This window comes from Macaca thibetana, chromosome 6 (genome assembly GCF_024542745.1).
Source record: "Macaca thibetana thibetana isolate TM-01 chromosome 6, ASM2454274v1, whole genome shotgun sequence".
Taxonomy (NCBI): Eukaryota; Metazoa; Chordata; class Mammalia; order Primates; family Cercopithecidae; genus Macaca; species Macaca thibetana.
Window position 1 is genome coordinate 50396066 of NC_065583.1, and position 24331 is coordinate 50420396.

Below are 24331 nucleotides of genomic sequence, written 5' to 3' on the forward strand. Positions count from 1 at the left end.
GGTGGCTGAGGCACAAGAACTGATAGGACCCGGGAAGCAGAGGCTGCAGTGAGCCTGGATCGTGCCACTGAACTCCAGCCTGGGCGACAGAGCAAGACTCCATTTCAAAAAAAAGTGGGGGGAATAGATGAGATTGGTACCTGGCTTTATCCTATCAACACTTTTTTTTACTGAACACCTTTTGGTGCCAGTATTGTTTCAGGCATTGTAGACAGCAAGAAATAAGACAAAGGAAGTCTCTACTGTCATAAAAATAAATTTTAAAAAACACATTAATTTCAAGGACTGACAAATGACATGAAGAAATTAAAACAGTGATGGGAGAAGCTATTTTTAACTGAGTGGTGAGGAAGCAGGAGGTGATATTTAAGCTGAAATTGGAAAGGTAAAGGGCCAGGCTAAAAAACATCTGGGAAAACACCACTTCAAACAAAGGAAACAACCAGTGTAAAAGCTCTAAGCCAAGGCCAAGAATGGCATTTGAGAAACTGAACAGACTAACTTAGCTAGAGTATAGTGAGCAAAAGTGAGATAAGAGGCTGTCAGGGCCAAATTAGGTACAGACTGTTGAGTTTGTATTTTCTGGGTGAGTACAGTTTATATCTTATTCTGAATGGATGGGAAACAACTTTACATAGTAGTTTGATAAATGTACTGAATAGAATAAATGAAGGCATAATGTCATGTATTATTTTAATGACCCCTTATAAGACTGGGGTCACACCGATGAACTGTATTCAGTTTTCTCAATATGACCATTTTGATTACTTAATAATCTATACAGAACATTATGAAGTTAAAGTAGGATGGCAGGCATCAAACTACGAATACAGCTGAAATAAACTGAGTGGTAGGACTGCACACCAGCTCAGAAATAAGGATCTTCTTAATCCAAGATGGTTATGTGTGAAATGCTAACACATGAATTCAACTAGGTCAAGGTCAAATTCTAATGAAAATGACCTAGTCTACAAAATAGATTATTTCATAATTGTAAAGAAACATTTCTAGTATGTCATCCAACATGATGATTTTATTTGGTATGTAAACAGACTTTTAAAAAATTATAATGGTCGCCAGGTGTTGTGGCTCACGCCTGTAATCCCAGCATTTTGGGAGGCTGAGGTGGACGGATCATCTGAGGTCAGGAGTTCAAGACCAGCCTGGCCAACATGGTGAAACCCCACCTCTATTAAAATACAAAAAAAAAAAAAAAAAAAAAACTTAGTTGGGCATGATGGTGCACGCCTGTAATCCCAGCTACTAGGGAGGCTGAAGCAGGAGAATTGCTTGAAGCCAGGAGGCAGAGGTCGAAGTGAACCAAGATTGCGCCACTACATTCCAGCCTGGGTGACAGAGTAAGACTCCATCCATCAAAAAAAAAAAAAAAAAAAAAAAACTATAATGGTCATGTTTATATGACAGTCTAAATTGTATCTGCATATTACAAAAACTGTAAAGATATATATACACACCCACACACATTGTGGCTACATAAAAGTCCCACAAGTCAATAAAGACATAAAGTATTGCATATTATACAAAAATGGGAAAATGTTTACATTGGTTTATAAAGAATAATTTATACTTGCACACAAACTATCTCTTAATTCACCAACTTCTAAGCCACCTATTTTAACAATTTATCTAAAAGATTATTTTTTTTTTAAACAGGGTCTCACTCTGTCACCCAAAGTAGACTGCAGTGGTGAGATCTCGGCTCACTGCAGCCTTGACCTTCCAGGCTCAAGCAATCTGCCCACCTCAGTCTCCTGAGTAGCTGGGACTATGGGTATACAGGCCTGGCTAATTTTTTTTTTTTTTTTTTTTTTTTTTTTTTTTTTTTTTGGTAGACGGGGTTTCACCTCGTTGCCCAGACTGGTCTCAAACTCCTGAGCTCAAGCAATCCACTCACCTCAGCCTCCCAAAGTGCTGGGACTATAGACTTGGGCTATCGCACCTGGCCAATATTTTTTTTTTAATCAACCAACAGGAAACGAGATCTACAGCTCAGAAAAAAAAAAAAAACAAAAAACCTTGTCTTGATACAATGAAATACCAAAACTTCACAAATCATTAATTTCTTTTGCACTTTCATTTCCCAACTATCAGTAAAACTGCAGTTTTAGTATGTATAAGCATTTTTAGGAGCACAAATATGTATATGCATTTAATAAATACTACTCAATAAAGTTGTATACGTTATTGTAGCTGCTAGTTTACCATGGAAATATAATAAATATATGTTCTTTTTTTTTTTAAAGGAGAGTAACTAGGCAGTACAGTGCTAAGAGGACAGGCATACTAATAAATTTTTGCACACTAAAAAATAATCCCTCCCTAAAACTGTGAGACTTCTATTTGAGCTTTCAAAAAAAAAATGCACAGGATACCATCGAGCTAGCTCAGTAAAAGTAACTGCTTTTCTTTAACAAAAGAAGTTTAGCAAAAACTAGTGCAAAAAAAAGAAAAAGAAAAGAAAAAGAAAGAAAAGAAAAGAAAAACAATGAAGTTTTGGCACCCAATCTCATTTGAGCCTGTATCCCTGATAAAAAGAAAGTTATAAGGCCAGGCGCAGTGGCTCACACCTATAATCCCAGCACTTTGGGAGGCCCAGGTGGGCGGATCACTGGAGGTCAGGAGTTTGAGACCAGCCTGGCCAACGTGGCGAAACCTCGTCCCTACTAAAAATACAAAATTAGCCAGGCCTGGTGGTGGACTCCTGAAATCCCAGCTACTTGGGAAGCTGAGGCACAAGAATTGCTTGAACCCGGGAGACGGAGTTTGCAGTGAGCCAAGATCACACCACCGCACTCTAGCCTGGGTGACAGAGCAAGACTCAGTCTCAAAAAAAAAAGGTAATAATATAGTCCAAATTGAAGAGTCTAAGTCCATGTAACTCACCAACACTCAGAATTGAAGAAATACCACTTTAAAAAAATATAGGGCAAGCCCAAAATAGGTTTTTTTAAGGTGTTTTCACCCTACTATCAAATCAGGTTTTCCTTTTCTTTATTCCATTGGTTTATCTCTCTTCCTTCCTTTCCTACCTCCTCTGTCCCTTACCATTTTACTGTGTATTTTCACTTTACATACACAAAAATTGATTTGAAACTTACTTCATCCTCTCGTATCTAAATTTGTTTCTACTTAATTCTTACAGGACTACATGGTTTTAGGTGAAGTTCAAATACTTTTAGTTATAGAAACATTCACATAAGCTGTTACCAAAGACATAAGTGACAAGATTAGCAGCCATTCATTCAGGAAATGTGAGTCACCATTATGTGCCATCCACTGTTCTGAATATTGGGGATTCTGCAGTGAATAAAACAAAGCTCTATTCCTACAGGCACTAAAGCAACAGTATGCTTGGCAAGTTCAAGAAACCTCAGGGAGGTCTATATGTGGCCAGGGTGGAAGAAGCCAAGGAGAAACTGGTAAGACATCAAATCAGACAGGCAGGACGTACAGACAATGAAGGGTCAAGACTTCTTGAATACTTAGGCATTAAGTCAAAGGATCACCCTTGTAGCTGGTTTGTGAACAGAAAACAGCAGAAGCAGCAGATAGAGACTACTAAAATATTACAGGAAAGAGATTATGGTTGCTTACAGAGGTGGCAGCAGATGAAGAGAGGAAATTGTGGTTACATTTATTCTTATGGCACTTTTTAAGATAGATAAGGGACATGTTTTCATGCTAATTAATAAGGGACATGTTTTCATGCTAATTATTTGAATCAGATGTGGGAGTATGAGAAAGAAGAGTCAAGAATGTCTACTAGGTTTTTGGCCAGAGAAACTACAAGATGGAGTTGGCATTTAATAGGATGAGGAAGACTGGAATGGGGACAATTATTGGGGAGGGAGGGTGATGGAGAACAGGGAGGACAGGGAGTTCAGTTGTGATGTTAAATTTGGGATGCCTATTAGAAATCTACTTAAAAATGCTGAGTAGGCAAATATATATAGAAGTCTGGAGATTAGGAAATAGATCTAGACTAAAGATAACATTTGTAGTTTGAAATATATAACTCTAGGCTGGATGCAGTAGCTCACACTGTAGTCTCAGCACTTAGCCGGGGGCCAGGCAGGTGGATCACTTGAGCCTAAGACCAGCCTGGGCAACATGATGAAAACCCATCTGTACAAAAAATACAAAAATTGGCCGGATGTGGTGGCGCAGACCTGTGGTCCCAGCTACTTGGAAGGCTAAGCTAGGAGGATCATCTGTGCCCGGGAGGTCAAGGCTGCAGTGAGCTAAGAGCACGTCACTGCACTCCAGCCTGGAGGACGAGGAAGGCCCTCAGAAAAAAAAATTTTTTTTTTTTTTTTTTTTTTTTTTTTTTGAGACAGAGTCTCTGTCGCCCAGGCTGGAGTGCAGTGGTGCGATCTCGGCTCACTGCAAGCTCCTCCTCCTGGGTTCAAGCCATTCTCCTGCCTCACCTTCCCTAGTAGCTGGGACTAGAAGCGCCTGCCGCCATGCCCGCTAATTTTTTTTTGTATTTTTAGTAGAGACACGGTTTCACCATGTTAGCCAGGATAGTCTCGATCTCCTGACCTCATGATCCGCCCACCTGAGCCTCCCAAGGTGCTGGGATTACAGGCATGAGCCACCGTACTGGGCCAAGAAAAGCTTTTTTAATTAAAAAAAAAAAAAAAAAGGCTGGCACAGTGGCTCACGTCTATAATCCCAGCACTTTGGGAGGCCAAGTTGGGCAGATCACTTGAGGTCAGGAGTTGAGACCAGCCTGGCCAACATGGTCTCTACTAAAAATACAAAAATAAGCCGGGCGTGATGGCCCGCACCTGTACTCCCAGCTACTCGGGAGGCTGAGGCAGGAGAATCACTTGAACCCAGGAGGCGGAGGTTGCAGTGGGCCAAGATCACGCCATTGCACTCCAGCCTGGGCAACAGAGCAAGACTCTGTCTCAAAAAAAAAAAAATGATAAAAAATTAAAATATATATATATATACACGTATATAATTCTAGCTAGACAGAATGAGATCACAGGAGACTAAAACTAAATATATAGAAGAGGTCTAAACATATGTCCCTGAAACACTGTCTCATTTTTCAGAAGTTGGGGCAATGAAAAGGAACCAACAAAAGAAACTGAAAATAGGCAGTAATATGCCAGAAACAAAAGGAAGAAAGATTTCAAACACAATGTTATCAACCACATCAAATGCTCTATTGCTTCTACATCCACTGAGATTAGGCTTGAGAACTACGGAATTTACCACCAACAAAGTCACTTAATAATCTCAAAAAGAGCTGCTATGGTAGAACGAATGAGAAAAACAGCTGATTGTAGTGGATCCAAACAAGACAGGGAGCACTGATGACAATAAATATTTACCTTTTTGGAGAGGAGTAACTAAAGGAAGATGTGGCATCTGGGAGATACTTCAGTATATCTATATGCTGATAGGGATAATCCAGTAGAAATGGGGATATGACACAGCTCATTAGCATGCAGGAGAATGAGATGAATACTGAAGCAGTGCAATGTCCTTAAGAGGAGAAAGGGGCACGAGTGGAGACCATGATGACAGAATAGTAGGAAAGGCAAAGTATGGGTAAAGATACAAGGAGACATGTAAAAGTTTTCTTCTGATTGCTTTCATTTTTGATATACAGGAAACAAGGTCATGAGCTGAAAATGAAGAGAAAAAAGGGATGCTAGAGGTTTGACGAGAGGCATTAAAAGTCATCTGTGGTGATTCAGTCAGGAAACGTACTAGGATTACAGAAGGATTAGGCCAGGTGCAGTGGCTCACGGCTGTAATCTCAGCATTTTGGGAGGCTGAGGCAAGCGGATCACTTGAGGTCAGGAGTTAGAGTTCGAGACCAGCCTGTCCAACGTGGTGAAACCCCGTCTCCACTAAAAAAAAAAAATACAAAAATCAGCTGGGCATGGTGATGGGCGCCTGTAATCCCAGCTACTCAGGAGGCTGAGGCAGGAGAATCGCTTGAACCTGGGAGGCAGAAGTTGCAGTGAGCCAAAATCGTGCCACTGCACTCCAGCCTGAGTGACACAGTAAGACTCCATCTCAAAAAACAAAACAAAACAAAACAGAAACAAAAACAACCAGCAGCACAAAGGGCCCTCCTTAGATCAGTGGTCATGAATTTAAAGGGAGAGCTGGGTCAGCTTGGGTGTGTTTTCCTCAAAGCATACTCAACTTCCCACGTATAGGCTAGAACAGATGGAGAACTGGATGCGAAAGGTGTGGGGGTGGGGGTTTGGCCAGGTGAATTACAACGGAAGAATGCTGCAAGGGAGCTGAATGTGTATGAAAAGGAGAAATTATAATAGCGGACCACGAATTTAAGGCATGGTAAATACTCAAGCGAGGATGTGGAAGGAGGTGGTCTTGGGACAGCATAGAGGCGGTCGCAGCGATGGATTACAGATAGCAGACATACAGAAGTACTATTGAAGAAACGTTTACAGCCATCCCTCGGTATCCATGGGTGACTGGTTCCAGGAACCCCGCCCCACCCTGGCCCAAATCCCCGGATGCTGAAGTCCCTTACATACATAAAATGGCATGCTATTTGCATATAACCTAGGCACATCCACCCGTATACTTTGAATCATCTCTAGACTATGTATACTTAATCAAATATAAATGCCACGTATAATTGTTATACTGTAGCTTTTTACCTTGTTGTTCTTACTGTTTTTTCTTTTTAAATACTTTTTATCCTTGGCTGGCTAAATCCTCAGATGTGAAATCTGATGATTCAGAGGGTCTACTGTATATTATGGAAGGAGCTGGAAAGACAGGATGCTGAGACCCCAGTGGAATTACTGAAATTGTGTCTATGAAATATCCTCAATAAATCAGAGGCAGTTCTGGTTAAAATGTTACAGAATTACCTTCAAGACTAAAGAAAAATCTCACCCTGGGCAAAATGGACCTGCAAGATAAAGGAAGCTGGAGAACTGTATCTCAGGAATTACAGCTGGAGCTTCCTAGACATAGACTCCTCAACCATTTCCAGCACTCCTGAAGAAAGAGTCAGCTTTGCACAACTTGGCCAACTCAGAAGGCAAAAATGCCAGATCACAATCAGATGAGCCACAATAAAACTATACCTTCCCAACTTCCCCCCTTTATCTTTTCTCCACTGAGCTGCATCCTGAAGTGGTAGGAATACCATACTGAAGAAGACCTGGCAAAGTAAAAAGAGAAGCCAACTAACTAGAACTCTTCCTTTCCAAAACAAGCTTCTAGGTTCACAGCAGTTTTGAGCCAAAGAGAAGTTCTGAAATGTACAAGGGTTTGAACACTACTATACTGTACCTTCTAATGACTAAAATAAGACTAACAAGTGGCCAGAGGACTTTTTGTTACCTAAAAGTGACTTAAAAGGCTATCTGATCACACTAAAAGTTCATCTAGAAGCAGAGAAAGACTTAGTCTACAGGGAGGGTTTTGAAGGCACACTGAAAGTTGTTTTTTGCTTAAACGTTACAAAGGTCCACCCATTAAACCTTTCAGTTCTACAGATACCCATAAATTCCCACTATATATACGGTGTAAAACATACACAATGTTGAATGTACTCAAAATTCATTTTTGCTTTACTAAACAAAAAGTGAATGTTTTATTAAGTCAAATGAAACAAAATTAATTTTATACTGTTGTTTCTATTTTTTTATTTTTATTTTTCTTTGAGATGGAGTCTCGCTCTTTTGCCCAGACTGGAGTGCAATGGCACGATCTCGGCTCACTGCAAGCTCCGCCTCCCGGGTTCATGCCATTCTCCTGCCTCAGCCTCCCTAATAGCTGGGAATACAGGCGCCCGCCACCACACCTGGCCAATTTTTTGTATTTTTTAGTAGAGACGGGGTTTCACCGTGTTAGTCAGGATGGTCTCAATCTCCTGACCTCGTGATCCACCCGCCTAGGCCTCCCAAAGTGCTGGGATTACAGGCATGAGCCACCAAGCCCGGCCAGTTGTTTTTGGTTTGTTTTTTTTTTTTTTTTTTTTTTTTTTTTTCTGAGATAGTCTCGCTCCGTCGCCCAGGCTGGAGTGCAGTAGTGCCATCTCAGCTCACTGCAACCTCTACCTCCTGGGTTCAAGCAATTCTCCTGCCTCAGCCTCCCGAGTGCCTGGGATTACAGGTGTGAGTCACTGCGCCCGGCTAACTTTTGTATTTTTAGTAGAGATGGGGTTTCACCATATTGGCCAGGTGGGTCTCAAATTCCCGAACTCAGATGATCCGCCCACCTCAGCCTCCCAAAGTGCTAGGATTACAGGTGTGAGCCACCGCGCCCAGCTTGTTTTGTTTTTTTGAGATGGACTCTCGCTCTGTTGCCCAGGCAGGAGTGCAGTGGCACAATCTTGGCTCACTGCAGCCTCTGCCTCCCGGGTTCCCATGATTCTCCTGCCTCAGTCTCCCAAGTAGCTGGGATTACAGGCGTGCTCCACCATGCTCGGCTAATTTTTGTATTTTTAGTAGAGACAAGGTTTCAGAGGCCAGGCTGGTCTCAAACTCCTGACCTTAGGTGATCTGCCCACCTCAGCCTCCCAAAGTGCTGGGATTACAGGCATGAGCCAACATGCCCGGTCAATAATTTTATGTTTTAGTACAAGATACAAAAATTCGATCATACAGATTTCATATGAAATCACAGCATGAGTTTCTAAGTGGGCAAAGCAAGAAAACAGATACATCAGGGCTCATCATTTAGTTACTTTCAAAGGTACCTAGATTTAATATGAGCTTAACCTAATACTTTCTAGGAAAAAGAGTATGTTTTACCATAATCTATTTGACTAAAATACATTAACAGGTATTTTACAGCGTCAGGATTAAGATAACTTATTACCAAGTCTTTTTGGCATTTCTATTCAGGAACTCCCTTTGGATGGGGGCCCAAAGCAGTCTCAGCTAAATCCTGCACTACTCATTATTTGTTAGTATTATAGAAAGATTCAAGTATACTTAAGCTTTGAACTAAGGTGGCAAGATGCATAAAATTAATAATTTAAAAGCTAAATTCCTGGCCTGGCACTGTGGCTTACACCTGTAATCCCAGCACTCTGGAAGGCCAAGGTGGGCGGATCATGAGGTCAAGAGATCGAGACCATCCTGGCCAAATGGTGAAACCCTATCTCTACTAAAAATACAAAAATTAGCCAGGCATGTTGGCACACACCTGTAGTCCCGGCTACTCGAGAGGCTGAGGGAGGATAGTTGCTTGAACCCAGGAGGCGGAGGTTGCAGTAAGCCGAGATCACACCACTGCACTCCAGCCTGGCAACAGACTCTGTTTTTTTTTTTTTTTTTAAAAAAAAAAAAGCAACCTGGGCGTGGTGGCTCACGCCTCAAATCCCAGCACTTTGGGAGGCTGAGGCAGGTAGATCACCTGAAGTCGGGAGTTTGAGACCAGCCTCACCAACATGGAGAAACTCCATCTCTACCAAAAATACAAAATTAGCCGGGCATGATGGTGTATGCCTGTAATCCCAGCTACTCAGGAGGCTGAGGTAGGAGAATCGTTTGAACCAGGGAGGCAGAGGTTGCAGTGAGCCGAGATCGTGCCTTTGTACTCTACCCTGGGCAACAAGAGTGAAACTCCGTCTCGAAAAATAAAAATAAAAAGTTAAATTCCACATTTTTCCAGGTAGTATGAAAAATAACAGAAATAAAATGCCCTTACCTAACTAGCTAGTATTAAGAATAAGCTTGACCGGGCGCGGTGGCTCACGCCTGTAATCCTAGCACTTTGGGAAGCTGAGGTGGGTGGATCACCTGAGGTCAAGAGCTCGAGATCAGCCTGACAAACATGGAGAAACCCCGTCTTTACTAAAAATACAAAAATTAGTCAGGCATGGTGGCAGACGCCTGTAATCCCAGCTACTCAGGAGGCTGAGGCAGGAGAATCACTTGAACCCAGGAGACAGAGGTTGTGGTAAGCCGAGATTGCACCACTGCACTCCAGTCTGAGAGACAGACTGTCTCAAAAAAAAAAAAAAAGAAAAAAAAAAAGTAAGCACGTGCATGTGCTTCTCTCAAGTTCCTCTCAAGAAGGCACAGGAAAACTATGTCCCCCTCTGAGACTGACTAAAATATTACTAACATTCAATGTTCAATAAAATGTTAAAATATTTCTTTCATGAAAATTGAGAATAAGAACAATGCAGATCAAAACCAATTTGCATTTTTAATTTTGAAAAAAATCTTATAAAACCTTAACAAAATATCCCAGATTCATCTTCAAGCAGATGAGGAATCTAAATAAACGCTTTCGTAATTTTAAAAAAGACAACTGGAACTTGAAAACATAACAGTAACCCATCTCAGAAAATAATGTGAGAAATTAGTTATGAAGTATTTAAATAAACTTTTTTAAATTAAAACTCTCACTATCTACACAGGCAAATATGAGCACAGCTGCAATATGCCATGTTAGTATCATTATTAATCACTTCATTAATTGCATCTGAGGAAAAAGAAATGCTTTCTAAATCATTCTAAAAGATCTTGCAAAAAAATGAACTACCCTCTCCCCAACAGACACATACACCCTGAAGAAAACACCAACATTTCAAATATTCCAGCAATTATAACACAAGATAATCCTGAAATTTATTTAGCCTCAAAACATTACGAACTACTCCAAGGAAGAAACAATACTTTGAAAACACTAGTATTTTTAAGGTACAAAAAAAAATTATGGCCGGGGCGGTGGCTCACTCCTGTAATCCCAGCACTTTGGGAGGCCGAGGCAGACAGATCATGAGGTCAATCGATCAAGACCATCATGGCCAACATGGTGAAACCCCATCTCTACTAAAACTACAAAAATTAGCCAGGCATAGTGGCGCACACCTGTAGTCCCAGCTACTTGGGAGGCTGAGGCAGGAGAATTGCTTGAACCACGGAGGCGGAAGTTGCAGTGAACCGAGATCGCACCACTGCACTCCAGCCTGGCAACAGGGCGAGACTCTGCCTCAAATAAATAAATAAATAAATAAATTATGAGTGCTGATTTCTTGGAAAAATATATTTTAACGCAGCTGCTGATTGTCAAGAATTCTGATAATGTGCTTATCCAGGAAAAAAAAAAAAAAAAAAGCCAAACACTTTTCACTTAACACATCATACCTTACTTACTTGTTCTTTATCATCACTATTACCATTTACAATTAGGTATGTCATCAACACCAGACTATCAGTGGTACATTGTCAGGTAACTCTTCCTCCGAGAAATATACATTTAAAGAAAAAGTATTACAATTCTCTATCATTAAATTTTAAGCATTACTTTCCTTATTATTTCTAGAAACAACAATAAAAAGCTAACACAGCACATTTTGGGAGGCTGAGGCGGGCAGATCACTTGAGACCAGGAGTTCGAGACCAGCCTGGCCAACAGAGAGAAACCCTGTCTCTACTGAAAATACAAAAAATAGGGCGTGGTGACACATGTCTGTAATCCTAGCTACATGGGAGGCTGAGGCAGGAAAACAGCTCAAGCCCCAAAGGCGGAGGTTGCAGTAAGCCAAGATCGCACCACTGCACCCTAGTCTGGGTGAGGAGCCAGACTTCATCTCAAAAAAAAAAAAAAAAAAAAAAAGCTAGTAGCCCGTAAGTCCAAAATCTGAAAGTTCTATTTGAATGTAAACATTATCTTTAACAATAATAAGTATTATAAGCATTAACAGTCAAAAGAGCCCACTTAAATACAAAAGCTAACTATAAAAAAATTAATATCTACATTATTTCATAATGATCAAGACTGACTTTGGATCACATTAGTCTGGATTCCTGAAATAAATACAATATTACTGTTTTTTACACATATATAGATTAAAATAGGCAATGCAACCTTATGTTCAGAATAAATGCAAAACTACAAATCTCATCCTTTTTAATTAGTAGTTTTATCACAGTTGAAATACTAAAAAATAAGTCCACATATGGAACCACAAATTATTACTAATAATCCTTCCCTTTTCAGCACTATCAAGTTTATAAATTGCATTTATTTGTAAATGGTGAACACAAAGACAAAATAAAATTCCTGAAATGAAGCTTTATTTTAAAACATTTCTTATAGAAAAGGAATCCACTGTTTATCTTTGGGGGTTTTTTAAAATAGAAAATGTTATTACAAAGATTATTTACAGAAAATAGGACCAGAAGTACATTACCCTTCAATAAATACACTGTACCAAAGTCTCCTAATAGGGACAAGGGAGAGAATTAAAACACTAGTTTATTAAATGTCTTCCTCTTCGTTTTAAAATGTAGATAGATTCTATTAAAGTGACAATATAAAAGCTCAACCCAATAATTTTAGCTGTACAAAGTTACTTATTAACCTTTAAAGGTTGTTATGAATTTACACTTCCTGCAGTTCACCTGCCATCTTTCCCAACTTAAGTAGCCACTAGGGGTTTAAGACAGTCACCACTTGTGACATAAATAATAAGGAAAGAACTTTACATTCAAGTTTAAGAAAAGGATAATTGTGGATTTTGCTTGTGCCCAGAAACAGTGTGCAACACAGGTCTCAGCCCATAAACAGGTGCTTCATGAATATCTGTTGAGTAAATGGTGACATTTTATTATATTACTGCAACATTAGTTCCCCCCCCAAATTTAGAGTTCTCCTTTGCTCAAAATGCAGCAAGACCATACCACAGTCCCTTCTCAAAAACACATAAACTTCTTTATTCATAATGAAATAGAAAGGTGGTTGTCAAAATACAGTCCCACTCCCGCTTTTTCTCCATTATTTTTAAAGGTTAGAAATAAGGCCTGTTTTTAAGAAACAGAAAACGTATACCAACCTCTCTCAAACCAAAAGAGAAAATCCACACTTGATATATATTTTCTGTGTTCATAGTATTGAGAGTAAGAACCGACTCACAACAGTATGTTATGTGGGATAAAAACTAAAAACAAACGTATATCAAAAATACATGTTGTTTGCCGACATTATTTCCTTAATCATAATCAAGAGGATATGTGCCTGAATTTTACTAGATGTGAGATAAGCTTTGTCTGATATTTCAAGATTCATTCATTCAACAAATACTTTACTGAGCACATACTATAAGCCAGGTCCTTCAACGAAACATTTAAATTTTGTAAACTGCACATCACCCCTCAAAATTCCCCTAAAAAAGCTTATAATTTAAAGTAATTGCAAGCTAAAGAGAAATCCCCAGCGTTGTTTCTTACACAGAGTGAAGTCAGCGGATCGGGGTTTTTTTCAGCTGTGAATGCGGCATCAAGGAGCCGCTACCTACCACACCCGTTGCCTAAAATCGCAACTTAAAGCAGCAAGCTCTGGGTAAAACAACCTGTAAGAGTAGCTGAGCTCCCGCGACGAGGTGGCCAGGGGTTTTCACGCCCGGGGCCCGAGGAGAACCGCGGCAGGACCCGCGGACGGAACGCATCCGGCGCCTCCGGCGAAGAGTCGGGGCTCCGCAGCCAGGTGTCTTTGCTCCCCGAGACCCTCACCTAGAGACCCCGGGCCCTCCCCGCCCGCCCCTCGCACCACCCTCCCGACTTCCAGACCTGAAAAGTTGGGGGGAGGGGGTCTGCCTTTCCATTTTACATCAGGCGGTCAGTTGGCTGCCTCAGCCGTCCGCCTGCCGTGAATTATGAACTGAGCGTGTAACCATTCCTCAGAGGGAACAGAAAAAAAACCCAAGGCAGGGTCCTAGGGTATAAGGACCTCGCCCAAACCTGAAATGGAGACGCAAGCTCAGCCCACAGCCCGCAGCGCGCTGCTGGCAGGGCCGGGCCGAGCTCACCCCAGAGCCCTCAGGGACTAGGGTTCGGGGCTTCGGGACCCCGCCCAAGGGGCCGAGAGGGCGAGGCGTAGGGGCCGACGCGCGACTGGCGCTGGCACTGCACTCACCGTCGCCTTTGTCTCTGCCGCCCGCTCCGGCCGCAGCCCCTCTCAGCGCCGGCTCCGCGGCTCCTGCCGCCCCCACGCCTGCAGCTGCGCTACCCGGCGCGCTCGCAGCTTCCTTGCTCCCCCTCCCCGCCCAGGCTCGCGCGCCGGTTGGGCGGAGCGAGAGGCGGCGCGCGCCCCTAGAGGGGCTGGAGGGGCGGGCGCCGTTGCGCAGCTGCGGCGGCCGCAATGTTGGCCCCGCCCCCGGCCGGGCCCCGCCCCCGCCGTACCTCCGGGATGGGAGGGTCGGCAGGCAGGCGGCGGGACCCCGGGATTCGAGCCGCGGGGGTTAGGAATTGGCCTCTGTAACTAACGGACGCCTGAGATCCGGGGCTGCAGCACTGGCGGGAAAGGACGCTCCGAAAGATGGCGACCAAACCTGGGCGGGAGCTTGCGGGAGCCCTTTCCCACCCCAGCCCGGGCAGCGGACAGCCTTACGGAGGAGCGACGTCTGCTCACGTTGTGGGGCGGTGGACGCGCCCATGCCAGGGTGGGTGGGTGCTGAGCGGTTTGGGACGAGGGGTCTCTCAGTGGCAGTTGAGAGCCCATCCTCTGACCACTGCTTTTTCATGTAAAAGTCAGAATTGTTCAATCCGTCATTAACTGGGTTAAGGCCGAGATCATCTACCTGGCATTTGAAATGCGTGAAAATTACCCATGTACTGGACTTCTGTGATTCCTTTGGGTGTGTATTTTACATATCTCAGAAATCAGAAACATGAGTTTCCTATCTAGCAGCCAGCAGTCCACCAAAATACCTACAAAACTTTATCGTGAGGTCAAAAGGAGAGAAAGAGCGTAATGCCACTGAAGTAAGCTCTCAAACCTGTACTACTTTGAATATAATAAGTAGTGTATGGTCTTCCCCATTCTAGGTTGATGGCGAGGATTTCTAGTTGCTCAGGTCAAAAACTTTATATCATCCATAACTGCTCTCATACTCTCATTTTCACTTTCAATCTGTGAAGAAAGCTTGTTGGTTGTACCTTCAAAATAGAACAGACTGGGCAACATAGCGACACCCTGTCTCTACACACACACAAAAAAATAGCCTGGTGTAGTGGCGTATGCCTATAGTCCCAAGTACTCTGGAGGCTGAGGCCAGGAGTTAGGTTACAGTGAGCCATCATCAGGTCACTGCACTCCAGCTTGGGCTGGACGGAGTGACACCTGTTTCCAAAAAAAAAATTCTCAATCTTTCCTACCTTGCTATTTTTCCTTTCTTCCCATGACACTTCCCACCTTGTAACAATCTTTGTAATTCACAGTCAGCCCTCCGTATCCATGGGTTCTGCGTTCCTGGATTCAACCAACCACAGATGGAAAATATTTGGGGAAAAAAATACAACAATTTAAAAATACAAAAAAAAAAACCAATACAATATAACAGCTATTTACATAGTACTTACATTGTATTATAAGTAATCTGGAGATAAAGTATACAGGAGGATATATGTGGGTTATGTGCAAATACCATATCATTTTATATCATAGACCTGAGAGGATTTTGATATTGGTTGGGGTCCTAGAACCAGTCCCCCTCGGATACTGAGGTATGACTGTATTTATTTGATATGTTTAGCTTTTAGTGTCTGCCTTCTCTAGTAGAAGCTGGGATTTTTGTCTGTTTTGTTCAACTGATGTATCCCAAGTGCCTAGAATAAATGAAAAATTTTAAAATTCCCTGAGATTAAAAAAACTAAAGCAACAAAAAAGGACCAATTTTTTTAATTTTAAATTTTCTCTTGGTTTCTGTTTCAGTTAACCATAAGATCTTTATCTACATCATACCATAAGCATTTTGATTTTCCAGTTTCTCTGAGTACAGTGATAACCATTTACTTGACATTTAATGCAGTTTTTTGACCAATGATACACTACAATCCTATTTCATTGAATGAGAATAACATGATAGAGTATAGGAAGGTTACATAAAGACTATTAATTCTAAAAATTTCCTAGAACAAAAAAAAAACAAAATTCCTGAACTTGATATATGTGCTTATAAGCCTCCCTTTGAATTACAAATGTAGTAACCTTGTGTGAATGCCTTCCTCAGCCATGAAAAATAGTAAATTTTCTATCATTTACCTATAAAGGGTAGTATTCATTATGTAAACATTTATTTTCAGATTTTTCATATTTTGTAACAGAACATTACGTGATTGAATAGCACGATATAATTTCAGTTGCTATAGCTATTCATACACCCTTCTCATCAGTTAAAAAAAAAAAAAAGGCAAGTACACAATGCCATTCAGTTGAATTGACACTTTTTTTTTTTTTGGGACAGGGTGTCACTCTGTCACCCAGGCTGGAGTGCAGTGGCCTAATCTGTGCAATTTCAGCTCTCTGCGATCTCTGTCTTCTGGGCTCAAGTGATCCTCCCACCTCAGCCTCCCAAGGAGCTAGGACTACAAATGCACACTACCACACCTGGCTAATTTTTGTATTTTTGGTAGACAGGGTCTCACTATGTTGCCCAGGCTGGTCTGAAACTCCCAGGCTCACACAATCCGCCCTCCTCGCCTCACAAAGTGCTCACAGGCGTGAGCCACGGCGTCTGGCCTGGATGATACTTTTTGTAGAGTATGTGTGCATAATTATTTGCTCAATGTTATATTCATAGAAGTCTCTTTATACATTTAATTTATCCTTTATGATTTAAAACAATTTAAAGCTACAGATTACATAACAATTTGATTTTTTTAATAAAAGTAAAGACTTTTGTTTATAAAAACATTGACAATGTATTTCATCAATGTTAATCTGTAGTTTGTAATTACAGTAATACTAAATAAAATTTTTCTTTTTTTTCTTTTTTCTTTTGAGACAGAGTCTTGCTCTGTCGCACAGGCTGGAATGCAGTGGCGCGATCTGGGCTCACTAAGCTCCGCCTCCCGGGTTCACGCCAGTCTCCTGCCTCAGCCTCCCGAGTAGCTGGGACTACAGGCGCCCGAAACCATGCCCGGCTAATTTTTTGTATTTTTAATAGAGACGGGGTTTCACCGTGTTGGCCAGGATGGTCTCGATCTCCTGACCTCGTGTTCCGCCCACCTCAGCCTCCCAAAGTGCTGGGATTACAGGCGTGAGCCACCGCGCAGGCCATAAAATTTTTCTAGAGTCATTATGATGTATCTGCACACTGTCCTTAAAATTGTTACTGAGTAAAATCTTATTCCAAAAGAAAGACAAGGGTAAAAAATAGACACTGTTCATAATTTACTCACATAATATACAGTGAAAATACTGATAAAAATAAATGCAACTATTATAGTCCAGAAGAAACTGTTTTGCATTCCTATTAGTCCATAACAAATGGAAACATTACACCAAAGACAACAGGAAGGAACACATTGTTCTAACCAACTGCTAAATAGCCTTGAGCTCATATAACAGCCACATTGGCCTGATTCTGCAATCTTTTACTTAAATAAATTTTCCTTAAAATTTTTAAAGCAAATAGATTTTCCCTAAAAGTATACTATTAATTTTTGGTTTTTTTGTTTTGTTTTGTTTTGTTTTTGAGATGGAGTCTTGCTCTTGTTTTCCAGGCTAGAGTACAATAGCACAATCTTGGCTCACTGTAACCTTCGCCTCCCAGGTTTAAATGATTCTCCTGCCTCAGCTTCCCGAGTAGCTGGGATTACAGGCGCCCGCCACCACGCTCGGCTAATATTTGTATTTTTAGTTGACACAGGGTTTCGCCATGTTGGCCAGGCTGGTCTCGAACTCCTGACCTCAGGTGATCCGCCTGCCTCGGCCTCCCAAAGTACTGGGGTTACAGGCATGAGCCACTGCACCTGGCCTGTTAATTTTTTCTTCTTCTTCTTTTTTTTTTTTTTTTTTTGAGATGGAGTCTCACTCTGTCGCACAGGCTGGATTGCAGTGTTGCAATCTTGGCTCACTGCAACTTCCCAGTCCTGGGTTCAAGTGATTCTCCTGCCTCAGCCTCCTGAGTAGCTGGAATTACAGGCACCCACCATCACGCCTGGCTAATTTTTGTGTTTTTAGTGGAGACAGGGTTTCACCATATCCTCTAGGCTAGTCTTGAACTCCCGACCTCAGGTGATCCGCCCACCCCAGCCTCCCAAAGTGCTGGGATTACAGGCATGAGCCACGGTGTCCAGCCACTATTAATGTTTTTTAAATCTGCTTTCCAAAAATTGATAGCAGTTCTTTCTAACATTTAGGAGACATGGTGTATGGAGTCAGAGTCCAGAGTTCAAATACAAATTCTGCTGCGTAATTAGTTAGGTGACTCTGAACAAAGTTCTTTCTAAACCTATCTTGTCTTCTAGTTTAATGAGACCGATAGTATTACCTACCTGTGAGGTCTGTTTTGAGAAATGTATAAGAGAACTCAAGTAAAATTGTTAGCCCAAGGCCTGGCACAGGCTGTGCTGGTAAAAGCTAGCTATTATCATTACACAAGCATATAATTAAGCTCATTGTTCTACATTTGTAATATTGAGAAAATGGCTCATAAAAGGCCCCAAATGGGATGGTATGAGTTCTACATCAATATAGTATAATGTTTAAGTAAATGAATGTTTTTAAAGGAGCACTAACTTTTCTTCTACCACCACAACATGCCAGACACAATTCCAGGCAACAAAAGAAGCTAAGAGAAATAAGGCCCAAACTTAACACAGCTTTACAGTTGAATGACAAGAGACATACATTTAATACATAACTACATTCAAAGTAGTATGACCATGTTTCCTGATTTATCAGGAATCTCTTGTCCTGGCTTAATAGTTATTTGTGTCTTCTTTCATTCTCAGTTGTGTCTAGGTCTGCTGATAAATTAGATGATCATTCCTAACTAGACATATGTACCAATTGCTTGGGATACAAGAGAAGAAACCGGCCGGGCGCGGTGGCTCACGCCTGTAATCCCAGCGCTTTGGGAGGCCGAGGCGGGCGGATCACAAGGTCAGGAGATCGAGACCACGGTGAAACCCCGTCTCTACTAAAAATACAAAAAATTAGCCGGGCGCGGTTGTGGGCGCCTGTAGTCCCAGCTACTCGGGAGGCTGAGGCGGGAGAATGGCGTGAACCCGGGAGGCGGAGCTTGCAGTGAGCCGAGATCGCGCCACTGCACTCCAGCCTGGGCGACAGAGCGAGACTCCGTCTCAAAAAAAAAAAAAAAAAAAAAGAGAGAAGAAACCACCAGGTCTGTGTAAAGCTATAGAGACTGAAATTGCTCCTTTATAGGAACATCTGAATGGGTCAAGTGAATCAAAAGAAAGAGGAAAGGCAGAGGGAAGATTTAATTGTTATTATTCTGAGTCAGAACTACAAAGCTAGGCCGGGCGCGGTGGCTCAAGCCTGTAATCCCAGCACTTTGGGAGGCCGAGGCGGGCGGATCACAAGGTCAGGAGATCGAGACCATAGTGAAACCCCGTCTCTACTAAAAATACAAAAAATTAGCCGGGCGCGGTGGCGGGCGCCTGTAGTCCCAGCTACTCAGGAGGCTGAGGCAGGAGAATGGCGGGAACCCGGGAGGCGGAGCTTGCAGTGAGCCGAGATCGCGCCACTGCACTCCAGCCTGGGCAAGAGCGTGAGACTCCGTCTCAAAAAAAAAAAAAAAAAAAAAAAAGAACTACAAAGCTTTCTATACTTGTGCTGTGAACATTAACTAGTAGCAAACTTAGTAAATCCACTTGACCAATGTTATATAAATTAGTTTTGGAATTTAGTATTTTTTTCCTAAAGATATAACAGGCATACTCCAAGAAACAAATTATTCAACATGTATTTGTTTATGTATACAACATACAGTATATCTATTGAGTGTATGTAAGATATACATAGTCTGTTTTTAGTGTGATAGAAGATACCAAAAAAGAATATAAGGCACAGGCAAGCATCATAAAATCTAATGGCAAACCTCAGATATCTTAGCTAATTAGTCAATAAGGTAATGACACATACGGCACATGAATTGTGATTTGGGAAGATCGAGAAAAATCAGGAATCGTGCAATGTGTTGAGAAAGGAGAAAATAACCAACTGTCAGAAGAACCATAGACAGTGGTCCTTTCTGTGACTGAAGCAGCCAAAGATAGGAAGGAAAGCTAAGTCAAATTTTGCTTTACACTCTTACCTGTGGCTGACCCTTGCTGCTCATCAAACCACAAATATTCATTGAATGCCTGCTGTTTGCCAGGTAGCATACCGAGTGCTGTGGAAAAGTTCAGTATAAAGCATAGTCTTTGTCTTTAATGAAATATCACACATCAACATTTGAATAAATAGACACAGTAGCTTTATGAATGTGGTTGAGGGGATCACTGAGGGTCTGAATTAGTTAGAAAAGATTTTTCAAAGGGAAAGGAATTCGAAGTGGGTCTCTGTGAAGAAGGTAGTCAGATCAGTGTTTCCCAAACTATGTATTGCACACCTCTGGTGGTGTGGGAGATGATTTTAGGTGATACACTTCACTGGGTTCGGGAGTGGAAGGATGGAGAGAGGTAGATTAGGGTACGTGCAGCTTGTCTAGCTTCAACACATAGCCTGTGATCCAGTTGCATTGCAGCCCCTCAGCTCAAAAAAAAAAAAGTTAGGAATTGTAACAAAATGTCTCTGGGGACAACCAGAGAAGAGGAAGGGAGCCTTTTGAGGTCACTCTGCTAAGTCAAGTTACAGACTAAGTAACTAAGAACTACTTTGTCTTTTTTTTAAACAGCTAACATCTATATATGGCAAGTAATACCAATTTTACATATATGGTAGCAATACAAGTTTCCTTTACATGTATGTTAAAGTTAAAAATATGAGTCAGCTAAAAGAGACTTAACAAGTAAACAATAATGGCGATAAAGCTTGTGGTAGATTTCACACAGAAAAAAAAAACAATAAAGAGAAAGGGGATGTGGCACTAATTTAGGAAGCACAAAGGTTAGTGAGCAAAAGTTCAGAAATTGGCATCTTAAAGGTGTGTTCTTCTTCCCAGGGAGAGCAAGAACCACAATGGATCTTGAGTTGAGTATTGGCAGGCTGGCATACAAGAGTGCAGAAAGATGAAGTGCAAAAGGCAGGTAACAAGAGGCAGTGGAGTCTGCTGGCGATTAAGACTCAGCAACAGGACTGCAGAGGAGAGGATGCTTCTCCCTGTACCTTGAGGAAACCCCTTAGCCCAGAAGAACCAGCAGAACTAGCACCAGTGTGTGTTAGGAAGCCACTCAGCAAGCACCAGGGGGTCTCCCACCTCTGTGGTTCACCAGGAATCCAGGAAGAGGAGAAATGGAGTATCTTGTTAGATACTCTCAAAGCACCTGGAGATTTGGTGCCCTTAAATTTAACAGGTGGGGCCAGGCGCAGTGGCTCACCCCTGTAATCCTAGAACACTGGGAGACCAAGGCAGGTGGATTGCCTGAGCTCAGGAGTTTGAGACCAGCCTGGGCAACATGGTGAAACCTCATCTCTACTAAAATACAAAAAATTAGCCAGGCATGGTGGCGCATACCTGTAGTCCTGGCTACTTGGGAAGCTGAGGCAGGAGAATCGCTTGAACCTGGGAGACAAAGGTTGCAGTGAGTCGAGATCGTGCCACTGCACTCCAGCCTGCGTGACAGAGCGAGACTCTGTCTCAAAAAAAAAAATTACCAAGTGGAACAGAAATCTTGCCACTTCCTCCTAGCACAAAGATACACATTGCTTGCATAAAGAAAGTTCATGATGAGTCCAGGCACAGTGGCTCATACCTCTAATCCTAGTACTTTGGGAGGCCGAGGCAGGCAGATCACTTGAGGTCAGGAGTTTGAGACCAACATAGCCAACATGGTGAAAACCCATCTCTACTAAAATAATAATAATTTTTTTTAAAAAAAGAAAGTTCATGGTGAGTAAAAATTGGAAGTAAAGTTCGAAGATGGCAAACCAGGATTCTTCACACCCATCTACACGCCTCTCCCAGAAGGTGTTACTCCCTCATAGTGATTCAGCTCTTGCTTTTGACCCCACCACTAGCTGGTCTGGGTAGTTGGGAGTGTTCTGATGGCTTTGTTCCCTGCTACTGTCACTGTGGTGGTGTACATGCCCTACCTAATCCCCAGGACTGTGATGGGCAGATTGTAAAAATGCACCACCCCTTTCCCCCAGTAGTCTGGGTCCTAATCTCCAGAACCTATGAATAGGATAAGATAGCATTCCTATGATTATATTAGGCTGTGTGTCATAGTTGACCTTAATGGAAGGAGATTATCTGAGTGGGCCTGGTCTAATTACATGAGCCTTTGAAAGTGAAGAGTTTTCTCTGGCTGGTGGCAGAAAGAGAAGTCAGAAAGATTCAAAGCATGAAAAGAACGTGATGCTTTGTTGCTGACTTGAAGATGGGGTGGGGCCATATGGCAAAGAATGCAAGTAGCCTCTAGGAGCAGAAAGTGGCCCTTGGCTGACAGCTAGTAAGGAAACAGGACCTCAGTTCTATACCCTCAAGGAACTGAATTCTACCAACAACAGAAAGAGCTTGGGAGCAGATTTCCCCCCAGGCCTCCAGATGAGAACTCAGACTTGCAAACACCTTGATTTCAGCCTGATACCTTGAGCACAGAACCTGGCCATGCCGTGCTGAACTTCTGACCTACAGAGAGTATGAACTAATAAACAGATGTTGTTTCAGCCCACTAAGTTTGTATTAATTTGTCACACAGCAATAGAAAACACAGCCACTGTCACAGACCCAACTCTTCTGTAGACTAGCTTTGAGGTGACCCTCCAGCCTCAAGAGTGTATCTGAGTTTCCACTCTATTGTCAAGCCATAAAGACAAAGGCATCAATTCTCAGGCACTAGTAAACAAGCCTGGGGTTTTTGTTTATGATTATACAGGAGAGGGGAAACCATGGGAAAAGAATGGAATTCCTGATAATTTGGCAAATGGGGACTTATTGTGTTATTTTCACTTGGGCAAAAAAGCAAATGTGACATTATTTTGGAGTAACAAGCTGGTAGTCCTCTCATTTGTGGGTGGTAATAGAATTTCTGGTAGCATATGGTGCCAGTCTCTGAAGACGAAAGACAGAGGAAAGACAAAGTCCCTTAATAAAAAGGGAATGGTCTCTAGTGTCAGGTGGATATGGGTTTGTTTTGCAGATTATCTCATCTTGGGCTTATGGGCAATTTTCTTAACATCTTTGAGTCCCAGTCTACTCATCATAAAATATAATAATGCCTACATAATTACCTAATAAGATGTGGCAATAATTAAATTTAATAATTCATATAAAATCTCAATGCCTGCAGCATAGTAGACTATCAATAAATTGCCTCTATTATTACAGTGGAATTTTTTTCACAACTTCCTTGCAATCTTTTATTTTTTTCTGAGACGGAGTCTTGTGCTGTCACCCAGGCTGGAGTGCAGTGGCATGATCTCAGCTCACTGCAGCCTCCGCCTCCTGGGTTCAAGCAATTCTCCTGCCTCAGCCTCCTGAGTAGCTGGGATTACAGGCACACGCCACCATGCCCTGCTAATTTTTGTATTCTTAGTAGAGACAGGGTCTTACCATGTTGGCTAGGCTGCTCTTGAATTCTTAACCTTGTGAACCAGCCTTGGCCTCCCAAAGTACTGGGATTACAGGCATGAGCCACTGCGCCCGGCTCTCTTGCAATCTTTTAATAGTAAAAGTAACTAAATTATGGCATACAATAGACCAATGCTATCCTACAGAAATATAACTCAAGGCACATATGTAATTTTAAATTTTCAAGTAGCTGCATGAAAAAAATGTAAAGGTAATTTTAATAATATAATTTATTTAAAATATTGTCATTTCAACACGCAATTAATCTAAAATGTATTAATGATATATTTTACATTTTTAAAAGTAAGACTTCAAATTCAGAATTTTTTATACTTATAGCACATCTCAATTCAGAATAGCCACGTTTCAGGTGCTCAGAAGGAATGTGTAGCTAGTGACTATGGTACCCGACAGCTTAGCACTAGACTTTAAATAAATATTTCACCAAATTCTCCTTTACTCTTTGTTAATCCTAAAATAAACATAAATAATTGATAAGTGATAATTATAGATATATGAGCTCACACATACACGTATTTCCCACTCTGGCACATAGCAAACTTACAGGATTTTTTTTTTCAACCATCAGTTCTTAGTTATAATGAGTCACACTTCAATCAGAGGATCAGGGTATAAGTGGTACACAGATTTCTAATTTCATTTCCAAAACATACCACAAATCGAAGCTACATAGTTAAAGTAATACTTGGCAACCATGATAACTAGGTTAAAACAAAAATCTATCTTGCACTGTAGAAAGCATGTTGACTTCATTGCTTTTTAAAGTAACTTCAGTAGATGATTATATATTCATGTCATTTGCTTTTCCTTTAAAAACATTGGACTAGACTTTTGGTT

General features: G+C 41.7%; 1 protein-coding gene across 7 annotated transcripts in view; it reads right to left on the reverse strand.

The window, feature by feature from the left end:
- CDC42SE2 (CDC42 small effector 2) overlaps nt 1-24331 on the reverse strand; it is a 1077748-nt gene that overhangs the window by 104181 nt on the left and 949236 nt on the right. For 4 of the 7 annotated variants that reach the window (XM_050792916.1, XM_050792913.1, XM_050792915.1 and 1 more), the window contains exon 1: nt 13906-14044. The exons of 1 other annotated variant lie outside the window; for it this stretch is intronic. The gene's annotated coding sequence lies outside the window, so the exon portion shown is untranslated. Of the gene's footprint in view, nt 1-13905; nt 14083-24331 lie in introns of those variants that run through there. 2 more of the 7 variants (XM_050792914.1, XM_050792912.1) reach the window with 2 other exon arrangements.